Source organism: Pinus tabuliformis, chromosome 5_2 (assembly GCF_031772625.1).
Source record: "Pinus tabuliformis cultivar Carrire ecotype Pingquan chromosome 5_2, CPIR1, whole genome shotgun sequence".
Classification (NCBI taxonomy): domain Eukaryota; kingdom Viridiplantae; phylum Streptophyta; class Pinopsida; order Pinales; family Pinaceae; genus Pinus; species Pinus tabuliformis.
The window spans coordinates 68,578,837-68,599,298 of NC_142306.1; the positions used below are offsets into that span (position 1 = coordinate 68,578,837).

A 20,462-nucleotide genomic window follows, 5' to 3' on the forward strand; every position below is an offset into this window, starting at 1 on the left:
ACGGAAGATGAGGTTCTTATCCTCCTTTGATTCGAACAAGAAGGTGAAAAAGCCACGTCCACAAAATCTTATGGCGATCTTGCCCTGTATCATTGGACTCCAGTTACGTTCCACCCATTTCTGAACCGTTCTTGGTGATGGCCAAAGCCCAGTAAACTGGCCAACCAGTCCTCTTTCAGCGAGAGCTATTGCTGATTTCCTTGGCAGAGCAGGGGGCAAATCCACCTCAGGAATCTCATCCAGCTTTTTGATAAACTTGGTTTGAGAAGGCCTTGGTCTCGGATCTGAAGATTCAGAGAGCAGAGAGTCAAAAATTTCTTCGAGGGTCTCAGGGCCGAGAGAAGGGGAGGCGGATCCTGCCATGGCAGGCCCGCTGGGAGAGCAGAGGATCAGGGCAGCGACAACGGAGGGACCCGAGGGGGTCCAAGCAAGGCTCTGCTAGGGCGAGGGCGAGGGAGCCCGACCAGGCTAAGCCTGGGGGGCAGGGCGGAAGCGCGCAGCTTGAGCAGGCAAGGGTTCTCGGCAGCGGCTCGCGGCAGCTCCAAAAACCAGCTCAAAAGTCAGGCTATATTCGACATTATTAGGCAAAAAAGTGATCAATGGAAAGAACATCCGATTGATTTTATGAGTAAGAGTTTATCTCTTCCAATGGGTCATTTTACACCTTGTTTGTGCTTCAGTTGTGCTTAGGTAAGGCTTATTTCACTCTCTTAGGGTTTTGAAGGTAATTTTTATTGGATGGTAAAATCATTAGAAAAACTTGTATATTGATGCTCATACACCTCCCCGTATCCTTAATATACCTTCTTAAATACTTCCCATCATTGATATCCCTCAAATTCATCATTTTCCCACAAACCCTAGCCTATTGCTGCAATTTGACACTTTTCTAGGTTAGGCCTGTGTTTTGCCCTTTTGAACCCCTTCCCCTCACTCAATCCTTGAAATTCCACTTTCCCCTACTTCCTAACATCCCTCCCTACTTCCCAAAAATTTCTCAAGAAATTAGAAGCCCCTCATCCCCTTCATTTCCCTTCATTTCTAACAATCCCCTGTTCCACACATCGGGATAAGTTTTATTCAAATGATGTTTCTGAGAAATAAAAGATGAATTTTACAAAAGTGAGAGAGGTTTTTGTCCACCATAGATCCAAGAAGAAAAACCTCCTTCCGTGTTTTCACAGGTCTCATGGTTTTGGAGAAATTTCTAAAACATCATTTGTCTCAGGAGAGTTGATGCACTTCTAGAGTGACCTTGGGAAAATCAAGCTTTCGCCTAGCTGAGGTGACCAAATGACTTGATTAATGAGTCAAATGATAACTAGAAATAGAGAGCTTTCTAATGAGCTATCATGACCTCAATTTGGAGTTGAGAATGACCTCCAAACGTTGACTGAAACAACACTCTGCATTTTGGTAGCCTCATTCTGCACATTTTGACCAGTCTTGGGAGATTGAGCTGTTGACAAGGAAAATAAGATCCAAATTGAAAATTTCAAGATGTTATGGAAATTATACTCGACAAGCTTTCCAACGAGCTATCCCACACTCAATTTTTACATCGAGAAGGTAGTCAAAAGTCAGATTGAAGTGGTGTTGCGCATTCAGGGAGTGGCATTGCGCGCCTGGGCTCGGCGCTGCGCATTAGGGAAATGGCGCTACACATTAGGGAATTGGCATTGCGCATTAGGGAAGTGGCGCTGTGCGTCTGAGAGGTGGTGTTGCACGTATATATTTGGCACTGTGCTTTTCCTAGGGGCATCTAATGGAAAAAAGGCTTGCATTTTTGGATTTAGAGCGATGAGTACATGCACCCAATGAATTCGCTAAGTTTTTGGGGTAGAATTGGTCCACCAAAAGGTCAAAAAACACCCTAAAAATGACCTTTCTGCCACTTTTTGGACACACAAAAGAAGTCTTGGGAGAATCAACTTTTGAGGGGTCAAATGAGCTTCAAATGAATAAATTCTAGGTGTTGGAAAGTAGACTTGAAGACCTTTCCAATGAGCTATCATGAGCTCAATTTGGATGCTAGGAAGGCATCCAAAGGGACCTGAAAGTGGCATTGCGCGTTGGGCCAGTGGTGCTGCGCGTAGGGAAAATTTGCACAAGATGGCTATTTTTCCATTTTTTTTACTGTGTTCATGGATTTTCTCTCATGGTCGTTTTACTGATGTAAATGATGACTTGGATTGTAAATATGATGGATAATTAGTAGTAGAGGGTAGATTCATTAGATTAAAAGTCAATTTGATCTTAAATGAATCTGTTTTTTCACTTTTAGTGGCAAGTTGTTAAGATGCCTATATTCCAATTTCTTGTTCAGAGTTGGTTAGATTAGCTCCTCATCTTATGGATTCGACCCCTAAGGATGGGAGGAGGTTGAAACAAATCCTATATCTTCTTCTTCTTTCTCATTGTAAAAGGTTGGACTCAGCTGGATGCTCAGACCTTGATTGCACATCATTTTCTAGTAGTTTAGCAGGAGATTAATAAGAATTGTAGCTATTTTTATGGGATCCATGTGGTATGGAGTTTTAGTATAGTTTATTCTCTTGTGGTCATATGTTAGTATGTTTTGTGTATTCTATTAAGCATTCCATTGCTTCTAAGTGAATGCTTTCAAGTTAATAGGAAGAATTCATTACATCAGTGCTCTGCTTTGGGAAAATATTCACCATTTCATGTTTTCTACAGTTTGGGAAGGATCCATGGTAATCACATGATCTTCCTAGCCTCTCACTAGTCTTAAAACATCTCACCCATCAAGCCATAGAGTGCTAAACCTTATGCCTACCTTGCCCCATTGTACACCCTACAATTTTGACCTGATTCCCCAAACCTAAACTATCTAGCTCCTCCTAATCCAGCAAAACCCCTTCAAAATTCCAATCAAAACTTTGTGCTACTATACCCAGCCTAAATTTTTTTTCCTAATCTAGTCATCTTGGCTAAGATCCTTACAAAGAGAGCCTTCTCATGGCCTAGTAGGGCTAGCTACTTAGCTAAGCATGGTTTGTGGTTACCCTCGCATTGCCTTCCTTCAGCCTGAGGTTCAATCCAGGTGATAACAGGGCCAAAAATAGCCAGCTCATAACACTTTGTATGCAGTCTGCTTATCGGCGAAGTGACCTCTACAAGGTTCATCATGGGCAGATTTTAAAACATCAAACACTTCTTCCTCTCTTACAAATCTATGGATAATGAGATTTGCTCCAGTGTAAAAGAGGTCTCCTTGAATTCAAGAATATGCAGTGCTTTTCTGTATGATATTCCGCTTTTCACGAGCGGATAAGTGAGGTGGTAATTTTCCAGTGACTAAATAGTTAGCTATGTCAGAAAACCACGGGGATTTTGTCGACACAGCAAAAAGATGTTTGTCAGGAAAATCATCATCAACAGGAATTGCTTCACCAGGATTATTTAATCTTGAAAGATAATCTGCTACTACATTAGATTTTCCCGGTCTATCAATAATGGTAATATTAAATTCCTACAACAATAATAACCACCTAGTCACTCTACCGCTAGTTAATGGTTTATTCATCAAATATCTTATTGCGGAATGGTCGGTATGCACAAAGACTTCATATCCTGTAATATAATGTCTGAATTTATTAATGGAAAAAATTACAGCTAAAAACTCTTTCTCAGTAACCGTATAATTTAGTTTAGTGGGTGATAAGTTTTTACTAATGAAATAAATAACATAAGATTGCTTATCTCCTTCTTGTCCTAAAGCTGTGCCAATAGTAGTATCCAAGGCATCAGAGGAAATATGAAATGGCAAGGACCAGTTTGGTCCTCTCAAAACTGGTGCCTGAACTAGTTTTTCCTTCAATGTCTCAAAGGATTGTTGGTAAGCTATGGACCAAGAAAACTCACTATCTTTAGCCAAAAGTCAGAAAAGGGGGGTAGCTATCCTTGAGAAATTCTCAATGAATCTCCTATAGTAGCCCGCATGTCCTAGAAAACCTCTCACTTCCCTTTGAGTTTTGGGTACACGAAGACTCAAAATAGTTTCTAATTTTGCAGGGTCAACCTGGATACCTTTGTTAGAATTAAAATGGCCAAGAACCACTCTCACCTTGCACATTAATCTTCATTTTTTGTCACTCAAGGCAAGATGAGTTTCTTGGCAGCGAAAAATCACTTTTTCTAGATTTTTAAGGGCTTCCTAAAATGAATCACCAAACACGGAAAAGTCATCCATATAGATTTCCACACACTTAAGGCCAGCAAAAATGGCCAAGACTACCCTTTGAAAGGTAGTTGGGGCATTACATAGCCCAAAGGGGAGCACTCGGTAAGAAAATGTACCCCATGGACATGTAAAATTGGTTTTTTCTTGATCCTCGGGTGCAATTTGTATCTGGTTATAACCACTAAAGCCATCTAGAAACGCAAAATACTTCTTAACATCAAGGGTATTTAGTACTTGGTCGATGAAAGGGAGGAGGAAGTAATCCTTGAGGGTGGCTTTGTTCAATTCTCTGTAGTCAATACAAATGCACCATCTCCCATATTTTTTCAAGACTAATACCAATGGAGAGACCCACTGGCTGTCAGAAATAGGATAGATAAAATCAACATCCAAGAGTTTTTGCAATTCTTCCTTTACAACATCTCTCAGAGCTGGGTTCATATGCCTTTGGAGTTGTTAGACAGGTCGGGCTCCATCCTGAATATAAATATGGTGGGTACAGGTTTCAGGAGGGATGTCTTTCATATCTTCATAGCCCCATGTAAAGGCATCACGATGGTTTCGCAACAAATTCAAAAGATGCTCTTGCTGGGATGAATCCAAGTCTGAACTGGTATGCAAGGATTTTCCTAGACTAATCTCAACAAGTGTGGTATCAGGCTCAAGATTACACAAAGGTGTTTCTAGAGATGGTGGCAAGGGAGGTAGAGGGTCATGAATTTCCTGAAAATATAGACTAAAAAACGACTCAATGACTCAAAATTGGGCATGGTGTCTAGATTGTTCAGAAAGTCTTGAACCTCGCCCTCCTTTGAAAACTCAGCATTCTAATGTATCAAGGAAATAAGCTGAGTCTCCTCATCTCTACTATAGTCTAACCATAAAGTGTCTCGGAGCTCCTATGATCCAGGTGGATCTACAGACACCAGTGGCATGGAAAAGGCTCAAAATTCAAAGTGGCGAAAAGATGATGAACTTGACATCAGATCGAAGTGCTCGTCACCCTGATTCCAATGGTGTGAACTTCACTCCAATCCGAGTCCAGATGAACGAGATAGAGGCAGTCAAAGTTGGGTTGACTTTTTGATGACTCGGCAGGATTAATGAAGGCACAATTTGGACTTTTTCGAGCAGACAGAATCCGGCCAACTCCGGCCAGATTTCGGGTGAAATTGTTGCCTGGTTAAAATGACCCCTTCGGTCAAAAACCGAATTTCCAAAAATTAACCCTTTGTTTTATATAACAAAAAAATATATAAAAAAAGGGTAGCAGGCCACCAACCATGCCACCCCAACTTTTATCTGCACATAAAAATATAGCATATATGGTGGAGGGGCGGGCCACAACCCCGACCCCTCCCATGGAACCAACAACCCAAAACAGGGTGGGCGGCTATGACCCCGCCACCCCATAACTCACACCAAATGAGAGGGCTCTATATGTAGTGGGTGGTGGGCCGGCCCTTGAGGCACAGACCCAACCATGCCCAAAGAATCATTCCTTACCATGACAACGGGCGTGAGGTAGGTAAGGGGGATGGGCCACTGTTATAGACATTTTTGTGCCTTACAGCTCTAAGCATGAAATGTCCATAAACCAAGGGATCCTAAGTCCCTAAAAGTGTTGTTCCTACCCCTAAAGGAACAAGGTCAACAAACTACAGCTTCTCCCAGAAGTTCTCCACCAGAAACTGCTCAGAAACAGTCAAATCAGGATCATTTCAGCTGCTCCACTAGCTAGCTGCGTTGCATAGCACCCCAGTACACTAGCTAGGTGCATTGCAACGCACCTAAATGCACTACCAAGGTGCGCTGAGCGGGAAATGACAAATGGCAGTGTCATTCCGCGAGGTGGACAGACAATGGAAGCTTCCAGAATCTTCCCCAATGACACTTGCCTCACTGAGTTCAACCAAGGATGAGTAAGAGGCTCTCAGTCTCCAAGTGGAAGCAAGAACTGACAGAGAGAGGCCACTAGTAAAATCATAAGCTGACTCATCCTCTTTGCATACATCTATATATGGATCCCTCATCCCAGAGATCCGGAGGCTGGAATTTTGTACTTTGCAGAGAATTGCTGTTGGTTTTGAGATAGAGATCAGTGCATTGGATGATTTATGCTTTGTTGGAGGTGAAGAGGGGATTCCTTTGCTGGGGGGTTGATGCTGGATCAGGAATCATCGGTTGTAACTCCTCCTGGACCTTCTTGTGATATCAATAAAACTATTTGAGTTTCTCCTACATGCTTGTGTATCAATGATGTTTTTGTTATATTTGCATGTTTAGCTTAAATCTGATCCTAAGCTGTTTATGAATGTAAATCCATGTCTTTGTGTAGTTTTCCTCTTCTGTGATCTTGCAGGAACTTGGTGAAGCTGGGCAAGTAAGGGAGCAGGTAGCTGGAAGATGTCAAAGAGGAGAGAGATTGGATCAAAGGACTAGCGCAAGACACAGGTTGGTTCATCCTATTCCTCTTCGTTTACAGTTCATAAAGAAGAATACGAAAATATTTTTCCTTGTTTGTTGCTAAGGTACTGTCACACCTTAGTGGGATAGGGGCGTTCTGAGTAGACACTTTTCCCGTCAACAAAATGGCGACTCCGCTGGGGATCGTGTCTAGTTAGTTTGTTTGTGTTTCTCTTGTTGTTTGTTTCATAAACACAGAAGTAGCAATCGAATTGCATTTGCCATTATTAAATGCAAAGTAGACACCTACTACTTCAATCCATTCACTGGATTTGTTTATGATTTGAACAGCTGATTCACAAGTGATCTGATTACCCTTTGTGATAACTCTTAGACCTCCTTTAAATCCACCCTCTGATTGTGCATTACTGATTGCTTTTACTCGGCCAAAATCCATAGATTAAACTGCAAACCATGACCCAGAACCCGGATAGAAGTCTCGTTTCTGCCCCAGCGCAGGCACTGTGAAGAGACTCTGCATTTCAACGTAGTTCCCGAGAGGGCTACCTACGCTGCAATTCAGTTTCTCTGTGTAACAGGTGCTCTGATCAGCCTAGCCCTATGCAGCTGAGGTTCTTTGCTCCATTTTTTCAGTTTTGTCTCTGATTTTGCAGCCTATGATCAGTGTGTGTCTGTTTAAAAACCCCTTTTCTTTGCCTTAATTCCGCCTCCTTTGTACAAAAAGACTGCAGATGTTCTTTGTGTGTTTGTTACATCATTTACAGTTTTCCATTGAAAAGGTAGAATAGTCATACTGTCGTCCTTGGATTTAGATCTGTCGTAAGTGTCGATTTTGATCTTAGGAAAAAGTTTATTTGCTGTTGACAGTCGATTATACTTTTACTTTTGCCTTTGGTTTGAATTTGTCACTTTCTGGTGTCGAAACGAGTGTTTATTTCAAAATCATAAAGTGTCGTAATCTTCTCTACCTTTTGATTTCGAAAAGAAGCTTGTTTGTGTTTGTCACTTGAAAGCAAATTCAGATTTGTACATCAACTTTCTTTTTAGGCATCAATATTAAGAAAGTGAAAACAAATACATGCATATGTGCATTTGCATATTGATAGTCTGTTTGGCTTGATTTAGGAAAAGGTGCATTTACAGTGTGCTCTTTGCTCTTTGAGAAAAGATTGTGTCTTTCTTTTCCCCTTGTAGCTAGGATTTTCATTGCTGAAAAGAGGTAAAAGCTTGCTTATCATCTTTAGATTGCATTTTAGGAATTACATCTACATCTCGTGGTGATCCCAAAAGGCAAACTTCTAAGAAAGATCAACTTAAAATAAATTGAATGAATCTAACAACGCTTTGGAACTTAACGCACAACATTTAGAGGTCTAGGCTAGAGACGTATTCCGGCGTCGTAAAGCCTAGTAACTGTTGTCGTCACTGATGGTTGGGTGATTCCTCCACTTTGAGACGATAAGTGCCAGTACGGACTTGTGCTCCCACGTACCGTCAAGCATATATTGGGAGACCCCTATAGGCTTAAAACCTTTTATCCATAGGAAGCCGTGTCGGCCGCCCTACTGATCGCAATGCACCGAACACAGAATTCGGGAAGATTGACTGCCGTACTGTAAAAAGTATTATGCAGTTTTGCGATTGGTTTGGTACTCCCTCTACCTAGATCTCCAGAGCAGTCCCTTTCGTTCCTTTTCAGACTCCTTAACGGAAAAGGTCCATCTGAGCACTTGTCACTTCAGGCTCATTAAAAATCGAAGGAGACTAGAGTCATCTTTTGTTTTTTCTCGACTCTTAAAAATTGAAAAAACAAGTTGTGTCAAAGCGTCTAAAATTTATTTTAAACGGAATAATCATCACCATTCCCTCGTTGGTCTTCGAAGTTAGTCTCTTTTCATCGCAAGTTCTTGTAGAATCGCTAGAAAATCTTTTGGATAGACTAGATATGTCTGAACAACCGTCGACATCCAGGACTGTGTCATCCGACACAGCAGCGGCAGAGCCTCCTGCTGCTACTCCAACGATGTTCGATGGTATATCATCTGTCCTGGCAAGTTATCAACAACAAGCCGGAGTCCAATCAGGGACTGTTTCAACGACATGGTCAGTTCCTATTTCTTCATCCGGATTATCATCTGGTATTTCTTATGTTGAAACTCAACCAATCGATCCAATGTGTCTTCAAAGGCCAATATACCCTTTAAGTACTGGATTTCCACCATATGGAGGGCAATATGCCTTTTCATTGTTCCCTCCCGGAGAACAACCATATGGGAGTTTACAACAAAGTTCAGGTCAAACTGGAATTACATCCAGCGGTTGGGTACCAATACTGCCTCAGCAACCAAGGATTGCATATTCAATGCAACCAGTCCACCCTGTGTCGAATATTCCCATTATACCTGGTATGGTGATTGCGTCCCAAGTACAAGCGCTACCTGTTGTACGTCAACCCCAAGTTTCTCAGGTTGCAATACAACAACCTCTTGTCTCGACAACTCAATCACAACCTCAGGTTAGTGCCTCCTTATCTGGAGCGACTCAGGCTCAAACAAGTACTATGACTCCTCATCTTGGTCAATCATCCAGTATTGGACAACAACGAATGGTCCAACAACCAGGGCTGGTTCAATCTCAACAACCGCAATTCCAGCAATCATATCAAGGACCTGAGCAACAAGTCTTTGTAAGTAATGGGCAACTGCATTTCCAAAGCGGTTATCAACAACCATACTATAATGGTTATGCCCATCAACCTTGTCAAAGTTTCCAGCATCAAATACATTATGCTGGTATGCAAAGACCCACTGCTCAGGCGATTCCATCTTATCCTGGGTATGCTTCGCCTAACCTGAATCAACAGGTGCCCTTTGTAGCAACTCTAGAATTACCAGATCTAAACCGGCTGACGAATGATCCAATTGCTTATGCCGCTTGGTGGCCAGCGATTTCGCATAAAATTCCATCAGATATTCCTAAATTTAATGGAAATCTGGGTGAAGATCCGTCGAATCATGTGATGACCTTTCATCTGTGGTGTTCATCAAACACCCTAAACGATGATTCGATTAGACTTCGCCTTTTTCAGAGGACATTAACTGGTCCGGCAGCAAAATGGTATATCGAATTGCCTAGAGCTTCATTCGACAACTTCAGTACCCTAGCCACAACCTTTTTAACCCATTTTCAATTACCGATAAGGTATGAAATGGGAACGGAACTCCTTACCAACTTCAAACAAACGACGGCCACTCACATATCTGATCATATACATGAGTGGCGACGTCATCGTAGAATGGTAAAAACGTATGTTCCTGATCAGCTTTTAGCTGAATGGTTTATCAAGTCATTACTACCTTCCATCACAGAAGATGTGGCAAAAGGGGGAGTCGTCACAGAAGAGCAAGTTATCGCTCATGCGCAATATTTGGACTTGATTTACACTCAGTCTGGCATGCTCTACGATAAAATACCTGACGCCCCTAGACCGGAATTCTCAGTTCCTCCTCCTCCTAAATCAAACAATGACTCTCATGCCATCGATGGCGTGATTGGCGCGACAGACACGAAATCGACAAAGGCTACATCTAAAAAGGCCTGTAATATTTCTAGTCAAAATGCAAATGAGGAACTTCTTGCCTCGGAAGTAAATGCCGTGTCGACTGACAAGGGCAAACAACTGAAGCAACCAGGGGGCAAGAAGAAAAACAAAGGGAGAAAAAGGAAGCAGGATGAGTCATCTCCTGAAAAGCCTTATGGGCAAAGGAAACCCCCTGCGGGGTGTCATATATGCGATGAGGATCATCGGACGAGAGATTGTCCACATAAAGCTGAAGTTAACAAACTCTTTAAGAGTTCAAAAACCTCAGCAGTATTGACTGATCCGTTTCCAATCCCGGGAACCAAACTGGTTGCTAATCAAAATGCTTCCCAATCCCAAGTGCTTATGTTGTCTATCTCAAAGCAGCAAAATGATGCTTTGGCAAGGAATAAAGATTACGAGAATCCACAGGTGTCGAATAACAAGGCTAATGAACAACCTAGTAGTTCGACAACAACTTTGACCAAAGTTGTGCCACCCATCATTCCTGAACAAATGATAAAGTCGCCAAAGGGAGAAGTGCACAAATCGACATTTAATCCTCGTGCAAAAATAGCACAGAATTATAATATAATAGAGGACCTGGCCCAATCGCCATCCGCTATGTCGACACTTGAGGTACCGCAAAATTGCCTCTCCCAAGAGCAAGCTTTATTATCAGCAATAGGTGGGATTGACCCAATGGATTCCAATCTTGTGGCCTTTGATCATAAAGGATATGACCCTCAGTTACCAGCTCAACTAGCTTTCCTTATTCAAGTGAAAGCCCTCAACAAAACTATTCATCGAACAATTATTGATGAGGGGGCATCTACATGCATTATGTCGATGAGTTGCTGGAAAACTTTAGGATCTCCAACCTTGTCGCGATCTTCGACGACATTAAAATCATTCGACGAAAGGACATATACACCATATGGTATTCTAAGTAACTTGAAAGTTGAACTAGGAGGGAAAACAGTAGAAATTGATGTTGAAGTAATCGATGGAAACCTTGATTACAACATCCTATTGGGAAGACCCTGGATATATGCCATGGCCGCAGTTGTGTCGACCTACTTCAGGAAGATTGCATTTCCCTTCCAAGGAGGAATTACAATCATCGACCAACAAACATTTCTCCCCAACAGTTCACAAGTTACGGGAAGCATTCCAATGATCCATGGAAGCAATCATTCGCTCCAAATATCGGAGTAGGTCTCCTAAAAGACCCTGCCTTAATGGGTACTTTTGCCCTACCGCCTCCGAGTAATCTGGCGGAAGTGGCCATAGTGGAATATGAAACCTTCTATATCTAATGGATTTGGACTCCGAGGACGGTTCTTATCTCATGTCAACCTCGTTAAAAAATGAAATGAGTCATGAGGATAGTTCTTTTACTGTGTCAACCTCATTAAAAAATGAAACAAATCCCCTTTTCAAATCTCAAAGGTAAACCTTCATTCCAACCACTGAGTTGAATGCAATGAAGCTTGAGGGGGCATGCACCTTGATTTGAGTTATTATGCTGGGGGCATGCAAACTTATCATCGAGCAGTTTTAGCACATAGTTCAAGCTCGTTAAAAAATAAACATAAGACATGAGCAAGTGTTTCCACCCGCGTTTAAGCTCATTAAAAAATGAACTATTCCCCGGTAAATAACCACCGTGAATGAAGATTTCAGCCATTAAAGCCTTGGTCGTGTTTGCACCGTCACCTCCACTTTTCCATTGGCCGATCATTCACCTCCATTTGATTGTTTACCCATTTTGATTGTTTAGCCATCCTTGTGACACTGCCGTGATTGGAAAATTCCAACCATTACCTGGAATCAGCTACTACCCATTTTATCACTCGTTCCTCAAAAGACGAGTCTTCTTTAAGCTCTTTTCAACTGACTCGTAAAATATGAAAAGATTGCCGAGTTTTAGCCTTCCAGCTCGTTAAAGTGACCGGAAGTGCTATCCCTCCTCTAGATTTTAATCTTTTTGGACCTGAGGGATTATTGCACAAAAAGATCGAGCGCTTGTTTTGTTCGGCTCGTTAAAACTATCGAAAGTTCATCCCTTCTGTATTGTTTTATACTTTTTCGAACTTAAGGGATTAGATGACGAAAAAGGAATTTTGGAGTTACCTTTACGTACCTTTTCAGACTCTCTAAAAATGAAAAGGACCGAGTTATCTTTGTCGTTAAACTCGTTAAAAAGATTAATAGCGACAAACTTGTCTTTAGACGAGAACGAGTTTCACTATCGCTAGGCTCGTTAAAACATAGCGATGGGTTTGCCCGAAGGGCAAATTATAGAACAATCATATGTTATCCTCCTCAAGCTTGACAAAAATAAAGGGGTACTAGTCAGCAATGACTGGGGAAAAATTGGGAAGAAACTCAAAGAATATTTATTGGTAGCAAGTCGCTCTTGAACATGACACTTCCACTCCGTGCCTGAGTCGGGTTGGGTTGTTTCATTCACCGGTCACATCACCATGGTCACGCCATACCATCCACATTTGGGGTAAATGCTACCAATCCATCACATAAGTGTCGTCGACATGTTCAAGAGAAGTCATCCAGAGAAGTCACCCGTGTCCCATCCACTACCATACATTATACTTCATTCTTTCATGACCGCCATCCTGAACCATATATCATCAGATTGTTTTCACCTCCATCAAAATCATTTGCTCCATTCCGTGTCATTGATGTGGGATTCATCAAGGCCCTCCTTTGACGGATCGCTTCTTGTCGACACCAGCTCATTATCCAAGAAGTTGATCTAGGAACACCCCATTCAGTACTTTGAAGCTTGCATGCCTCAATGGCAAGTTTCTCACTTCCAACGACAGGTATACATCAATGACCTTCGACCGAAAGATTTTGCGTGGTGTTCGACGCCAAGTCCTTTATTCACAACACGTGAATTGTACTGCAGTACCTTGAGGGTCGTCATCCTTATCGGTGATTCCTCTCGCGCTTGTTAACAGTTTACATCATCGACTGGTAATCAAGCGATGTCTTTCCATGTTCGACTTCAAAACATTTCTCACATGGATCGACTTTTACTTCGAGTGAATATCGGACGAGATTGAAGACCCCGGATCTAGTTTCATCCATCCGGACTGCGATATATATTCAGGAAAAATAAAAACATTGACAAGTACAGCATTGCAGCACAGATAATCATCCTACCAAAAGGATGATGACTTCATCAGAATCATCAGTCTACCATCAGACGATTGTCTGTCCTGTGTACATAAAAATGAATTTATAAAGCTGAGCATGGGAATGCCTGCCTCAGCTAGATAATGAAAACAGTATGAAGATAATGTATTGTATTGTATCTTATTACAAGTCTCCTCCCAGCATTGAAAGAACTTCGGATCCTCCTAATAAAGCATTTCACCCGATAAACGGCCTCATACTTTAGGGGGCAACTGTTATAGACATTTTTGTGCCTTACAACTCTAAGCATGAAATGTCCATAAACCAAGGGATCCTAAGTCCCTAAAAATGTCGTTCCTTCCCCTAAAGGAACAAGGTCAACAAACTACAGCTTCTCCCAGAAGTTCTCCACCAGAAACTGCTCAGAAACAGTCAAATCAGGATCATTTCAGCTGCTCCACTAGCTAGCTGCGTTGCATAGCACCCCAGTACACTAGCTAGGTGCGTTGAAATGCACCTAAATGCACTACCAGGGTGCGCTGAGAGGGAAATGACAAATGGCAGTGTCATTCCGCGAGGTGGACAGACAATGGAAGCTTCCAGAATCTTCCCCAATGACACTTGCCTCACTGAGTTCGACCAAGGATGAGTAAGAGGCTCTCAGTCTCCAAGTGGAAGCAAGAACTGACAGAGAGAGGCCACCAGTCAAATCATAAGCTGACTCATCCTCTTTGCATACATCTATATATGGATCCCTCATCCCAGAGATCCGGAGGCTGGAATTTTGTACTTTGCAGAGAATTGTTGTTGGTTTTGAGATAGAGATCAGTGCATTGGGTGATTTATGCTTTGTTGGAGGTGAAGAGGGGATTCCTTTGCTGGGGGGTTGATGCTGGATCAGGAATCATCGGTTGTAACTCCTCCTGGACCTTCTTGTGATATCAATAAAACTATTTGAGTTTCTCCTACATGCTTGTGTATCAATGATGTTTTTGTTATATTTTCATGTTTAGCTTAAATCTGATCCTAAGTTGTTTATGAATGTAAATCCATGTCTTTGTGTAGTTTTCCTCTTCTGTGATCTTGCAGGAACTTGGTGAAGCTGGGCAAGTAAGGGAGCAGGTAGCTGGAAGCTGTCAAAGAGGAGAGGGATTGGATCAAAGGACTAGTGCAAGACACAGGTTGGTTCATCCTATTCCTCTTCGTTTACAGTTCATAAAGAAGAATACGAAAATAGTTTTCCTTGTTTGTTGCTAAGGTACTATCACACCTTAGTGGGATAGGGGCGTTCTGAGTAGACACTTTTCCCGTCAACAGCCACCCAAAACGGGCCCAGCCCAACCCATAATGTAAAAAAATGGGTTTGTTAAATTTAAAAAGATTCGATGTATAAAAAAGGGACGAGGTGGGGTTTGACCACCCGACCTCCTCCCTATTGAATGGATCCTCAATCAACACGTCACAACCAAATCCTTGAAGAATTCATCACCATTATTTTATTTAAACACAGTTTATCAATGTGTCCAGGCAGAGAGGAGACAGTGCATGTAGTTCAAGGCAGAATTTTGCAGGAGGGCCGAATTTCCACTTTGTCATATTTTGACAAATTTTATATCGTTTCATCATTTCTCGATGCCATGAACACAATGGCACTATCCATTTCTCCATCAAAGTTATGCATTTTCAGCCATTTTTCAGTATGGAGGTATAAAACTCCTTTTTTTTTGTAACTAATATTTGTACTCTTCTTTCTCATGCCACTTAATGAATGAATGCCTCCCCATTGATCGAGCAGGGCCCAGAGACGTAGTCCAAGTCGGACAAACTTCGTTATGAAGTTCTATTGTCTTCTTCCATGCTTTATGTGTTTCTCCTCTTCTCCCATGTGCATATTAAATTTCTATGTTAAGATACATTTTATGCATGTAATTCTTTAACACATCTATAAGAAAAATATTTTAGATCAAGTGGTAGCAGAGCAGGTCTTTTTAGATGCGAATTGCATGTTTGTATGCTAACAAGAAACAAGCTCCGAAGAGGTGAAGGGAAACTAAATTCCTTCGATCCCGAAGCGGGGCATGCACATCAAAGGAGAAACATGGAAAATGAAGAGGCTCGTTATGAAGAGGAGCACAATTTCCACAAAACTTTCTATACAATGGCAGAAAATGTTGGTCAGTTGCTTTCAAGGCTGGAGAAAGAAGAAGGGAAAAAGGCAGAAGAACAAGGTTCAGTGCATGGAAATGGTGAAGAAGAACCCCCTCCTTCTCCTTCCACGAGTGAAAGCTATTCTTCCTCTCATCATCATCATTGTAGAAATTCAAGGGGTGAATGTAAGAAACCTTTCTTTAAATTAGATGTCAAATTTGATCTTCCCATGTATAACGGTGAAAGTAATGCAGAATAGCTTAATACCTGGATTAGGCAGATTGAGATCTACTGCAGGATTCAACAGATCAAAGAGGATGAGGCAAATATTCAGTTGGCCTCTCTTCGACTGAGTGGCACCGCTCTCGTCTAGTGGGAGAGAAAGTTGCGAAGTAGTAAGAGTGTGGGTAATCTTCTTTCCTCATGGCCTAGTTTCATTTCTGCATTAAAGGAACAATTCTATCCCTTGGGTTATAAGCAAAAAGCCTTAATGGATTGGCAATACTTAAGGCAAGGCAGAGGTCAGGATGTTCAAAGCTTTACCGAGGAGTTTAGAAAACAAGCACTTAATTTGGACATTGCACTTGACTCACCTGAAGTAGTAACTAAGTATATTGAATCATTACATAGTTACATTAGACATCCATTACTATTGTTTGAACCTACTACCATTGACTTGGCTAGTGTAAAGGCCATTCATCTGGAAAATAGGGCAACACCTAAACAGGATGACCACCCAAAGCGAGCCACAACAGCCAAGAGAAGGGGAGAAAATCCCTCTTGTACACATTGTGAGAAAGAGGGGCATAATGAAAAAAATTGCTGAAAGTTGCACCCTGTGCTGAGACCTGAAAGGAATGACAGAAAGGGGAAGCAGAAGGTCATCACCACCGTGCAACAAAACCAAGATTCTGAGTCAGAGGAAGATGAGAAGGTCATAGCTGCAAGATTTTCACGAGGTAGGCCCATTGACTTGGGTTTCGATTCTGATGATGAAATGAAGTTTGCAGCCCTTGGGATCGCAACAGGAGGACCTATAGATTTGGAGTCTGATTCCGACCATGAATCAAGGATTTCAACGGACCTAACGAAAAGGGCACTCCCTGCAGTAGGGCTCCAAGAACTTGAGGAGATCAACCACTGCATCCAAGCTGAGAATGTTGAGCTAAGGAGGTTTCTACATGAGGCAAGGGAAGAAAAACAAAGTTTACTATGCTAGTTGCAAGCCAAGGATGAGGCCTTGGAAAAGCTGCAGCATCGCTATCCGTAGGTAAAAAGCGATTCCTCGATTTCATATGATTTTCATGATGATGAAATTCGCTTCTTTTGTAAAACATACTACAGGGATTGGACCCAAACTATTGAAGAAGATGGGGTATCAGGGAAAGGGCCTCGGCATCAAAGGCCAAGGCATTGTAAACCCCATCGAAGTCAAGAAATTGTCGCGTCGTGCAGGACTCAGGTACACTAGAAAGGAAATGGGAGAAAGCTCCAATACAGCTAGAAACCAGCCAACGACAAACGATGAAATTCCCTCTTCACAGTCTAGTGATAGTGAGGGCCCCATAAACACTTATCGGAGGAACACCAAGGGAAAGTGCCCCAAGGAAACCCCGAAAGTTTGGGGGAATAAGAATCATTGTAGCCATTGCAACAAAGAGGGACACCAATAGACCATGTGTCCAATGCTTCATGCTCTAGAAACATTGCTGGAGGAGCCGAAAGGTGAACATGTTCAGCAAATGAATCCACCCCATTCACGGTGGTCTACTTTATTAAGTTGGTTTTTCTAAGATAGTAGCTTGTTATGGCCACCATTGTAAATCATACATTGCAAGTAAATGTAAAAGTGATGGTGTGTTTCCTATCACTTCAAAATACAATGATGATATTTTGGCCTTTCTTTATTAGTATTTGAGGTATTGATTACTTTTTATGTAATCCTTGGCCAAGTAGTGTGTGCTATAAACTCTTGGCAAGGAAGGGTTGTTAAGTCGTGTGGTGTGCATAATTGCAATAATAATAAAAAAGTACTATTTTGTGTGCAGTTAATCGAAAGTGTGGATTTAAATGACACAAACATTGTGCTAAGTGTGAATGCTTTTGGGGTCCAAAAGCTCCTCAATGGGGAGGATTGATCCAGGTGAATCTCTAGACACCAGTGGCATGGAAAAGGATCAAAATTCAAAGTGACAGAAAGATGATGAACTTGACATCAAATCAAAGTGCTCGTCGCCCTGATTCCAATGGTGCGAATGACACTCCAATCCGAGTCCGGATGAAGGAGATAGAGGCTGTCAAAGTTGGGTTGACTTTTTGATGACTGGGTAGGATTAATGAAGGCAAAATTTGGACTTTTTCCGGTGGATGGAATCTAGCCAACTCTGGCTAGGTTCCAAGTGAAATCATTGCCTAGTTAAAATGACCCTTTCGGTCAAAAACTGAATTTCCAAAAATGAACCCTTTGTTTTATATAACAAAATATTTATATAAAAAAGGGGTGGCGGGCCACCAACCCCGCCACCCCAACTCTTATCCGCACATAAGAATATAACATATATGGTGGAGGGGCGGGCCACGACCGCCAACCCCTCCCACGGAACTAACAACCCAAAACGGGGTGGGCGCCCATGACCCTGCCACCCCACAACTCACACCAAACAAGAGGGCTCTATATGTAGTGGGTGGTGGGCCGGCCCTTAGGGCATGGACCCAACCACGCCCAAAGAATCATTCCTTACCATGATGACCATCAGGAGGTAGGTATGGGAGGCAGTCCACCCAAGGCGGGCCCAACCAAACCCATAATGTTAAAAAAAGGGGGTTTGTTAAATTTAAAGAGATTCGATGTATTAAAAAAGGAGGTGGGGTTTGATCGCCCGACCTCCTCCCTATTAAATATATCATCAACCAACACACCACAACTGAATCCTTAAATAATCCATCACCATTATTTTATTTAAACACAGTTTATCAGTACGCCTGGGTAGAGAGGAGGCAGTGCACACAGTTCAAGGCAAAATTTTGCTAGAGGGCCGAATTTCCACTTTGTCATATTTTGACAAATTTTATATGGTTTCAGCATTCTCGACGCCACGAACGCAATGGCGCTGTCCGTTTCTCCATCATAGTTCTGCATTTTTCGTCCATTTTTCAGTATGGAGGTATAAAACTCCTTTTCTTGTAACTAATGCTTGTACTCTTCTTTCTCATGCCACTTAATGAATGAAGGCCTCCCCATTAATCAAGCAGGGCTCAAAGACATAGTCCAAGTTAGATGAACTCTATTATCAAGTTTTGTTGTCCTCTTTCATGCTTTATGTGTTTCTCCTCTTCTCTCATGTGCACATTAAATTTCTATGTTAATCTACATTTTAGGCATGTTATTCTTTAACACATCTATAAGCAAAAGATTTTGGATCATCCTGAATGGATCTAGCGTGTGGATACAAGGTGACCTTCTTCCTAGAATCTCCATGGGAAATATACATGTCACCAGAACGACATCCGATATAAGCACCGGTCGTAGCAAGCCATGGTCATCCCAAGATCAAGGGATATCCTCCCGCAAGATTCTTTAGCTAAAGCACATTGAAGTCTGCGGGGTATTCCCAAGAGTCTAAAGAAATTACCACATCATACAACACCCCTTGTAGCTTGATTTCAGATCTATCTGCTAGTTCAAGCACAGTGGGAGTAGGACGAATATGGACCAATCCAAGTTGATCCATGGTTTGCTTGGTCATAACATTAATGGCCACCCCTAGGTCTATAAGTACATTGGAGACAAGGACATCACCTATATGAATAGAGACAATAGGGTTTCTGGGGTCGATATATTTCTCTATGTACATACATCCCGTCATTAACTCTGCTGCTCTACCAACAAATTGAATAGTTTGCAGTTCTAATCTTCTCCTTCCTGGCTTCTTGAGACAGAGTTCCCTAATAATTTTTGTGCAAATGGGGATCTCTTTAATAGCTTGGTGCAAAGGTACCTTTATGAAAAGGTTTCTAATCTTAGAGGCTAGGCTAGACTCAGGAATGGGGTCATTCCTCTCCACAAATAGCCTCTCCGGATACGGAGGTTAGTTGGAAGAATATGGAAAAGGATCAGAAGGTACAGGGATAGGCTGGATGGTGACATATTTTTTAGAATGGTCAGGAGTTTCCTCCTCACCTTTCTCATTTGATAATCACCATATGCTTCTTTTGATTTTCTAAAGTTACTATCTTCCCCGATCTCAATTGGAGATTATTGACTCCAAATGGCATGGACTAATATCTAGATGAGGAAAGTGGGTTCACATAGTAGATCATTTGTACCACTTTGTTATTGGGGTTTGGTAAAGGTTGGGCAGGCAGCTGAGGAGGTCGAAACGGTGGAGGTAAAGGCAATGGTGGCATTGGCTGACTTAGTTTAGGTAATGATGGTTGTGGCATTGGGTAAGGTGCATATGTAGGTGGGTATGATTGCATAAGTGTAGGATAGGAATGGTGTAAAGGGTTTGGCCCTCTCCATCCTTATTGCCAATTTTTGGAGGGTTGTCCATAATGATGTTGGTTCCCATGCTGCCAATGTTGAGAGCGACTAGTGTTATGATAGGAATATGGATGTGCATTATAACCAAAAAAATGGTGGAGGTTCAAGATCCATACCTGCACTTACCTGAGGCCAGTTTCTTCGTGCTCCCATAGCATGCAATGATTCGGCTTCAGGTTGTCCTCCTTCAAGTACAGCTTTCAGCCCAGGTATGGAGGGAAATTTTTTCGTGGCATGGTTCTCTATACAAATTGTACATTTATTAGTTCCTTTAATATCGAGAGGACATTCTCTTAAAAGATGTTTTTTCTACATTTTGGACAAAAAATATACAATGAATCTTGTTCCTCTACAAGTTTTTGTTGAAACTTCAAAGAGTCTATTTGTTTACTAAC

The 20,462-nt window shown here is 41.9% G+C and overlaps 1 pseudogene across 1 annotated transcript in view; it reads right to left on the reverse strand.

The window, feature by feature from the left end:
• Window positions 1–468: 468 nt before the first annotated feature.
• LOC149157575 (putative aquaporin TIP-type pseudogene) overlaps window positions 469–20,462 on the reverse strand; it is a 101,473-nt pseudogene continuing 81,479 nt past the window's right edge. Inside the window, exon 3 of the transcript XR_016261216.1 lies at window positions 469–565. The product of XR_016261216.1 is annotated as a putative aquaporin TIP-type pseudogene (transcript). The remainder of the gene's footprint in view (window positions 566–20,462) is intronic.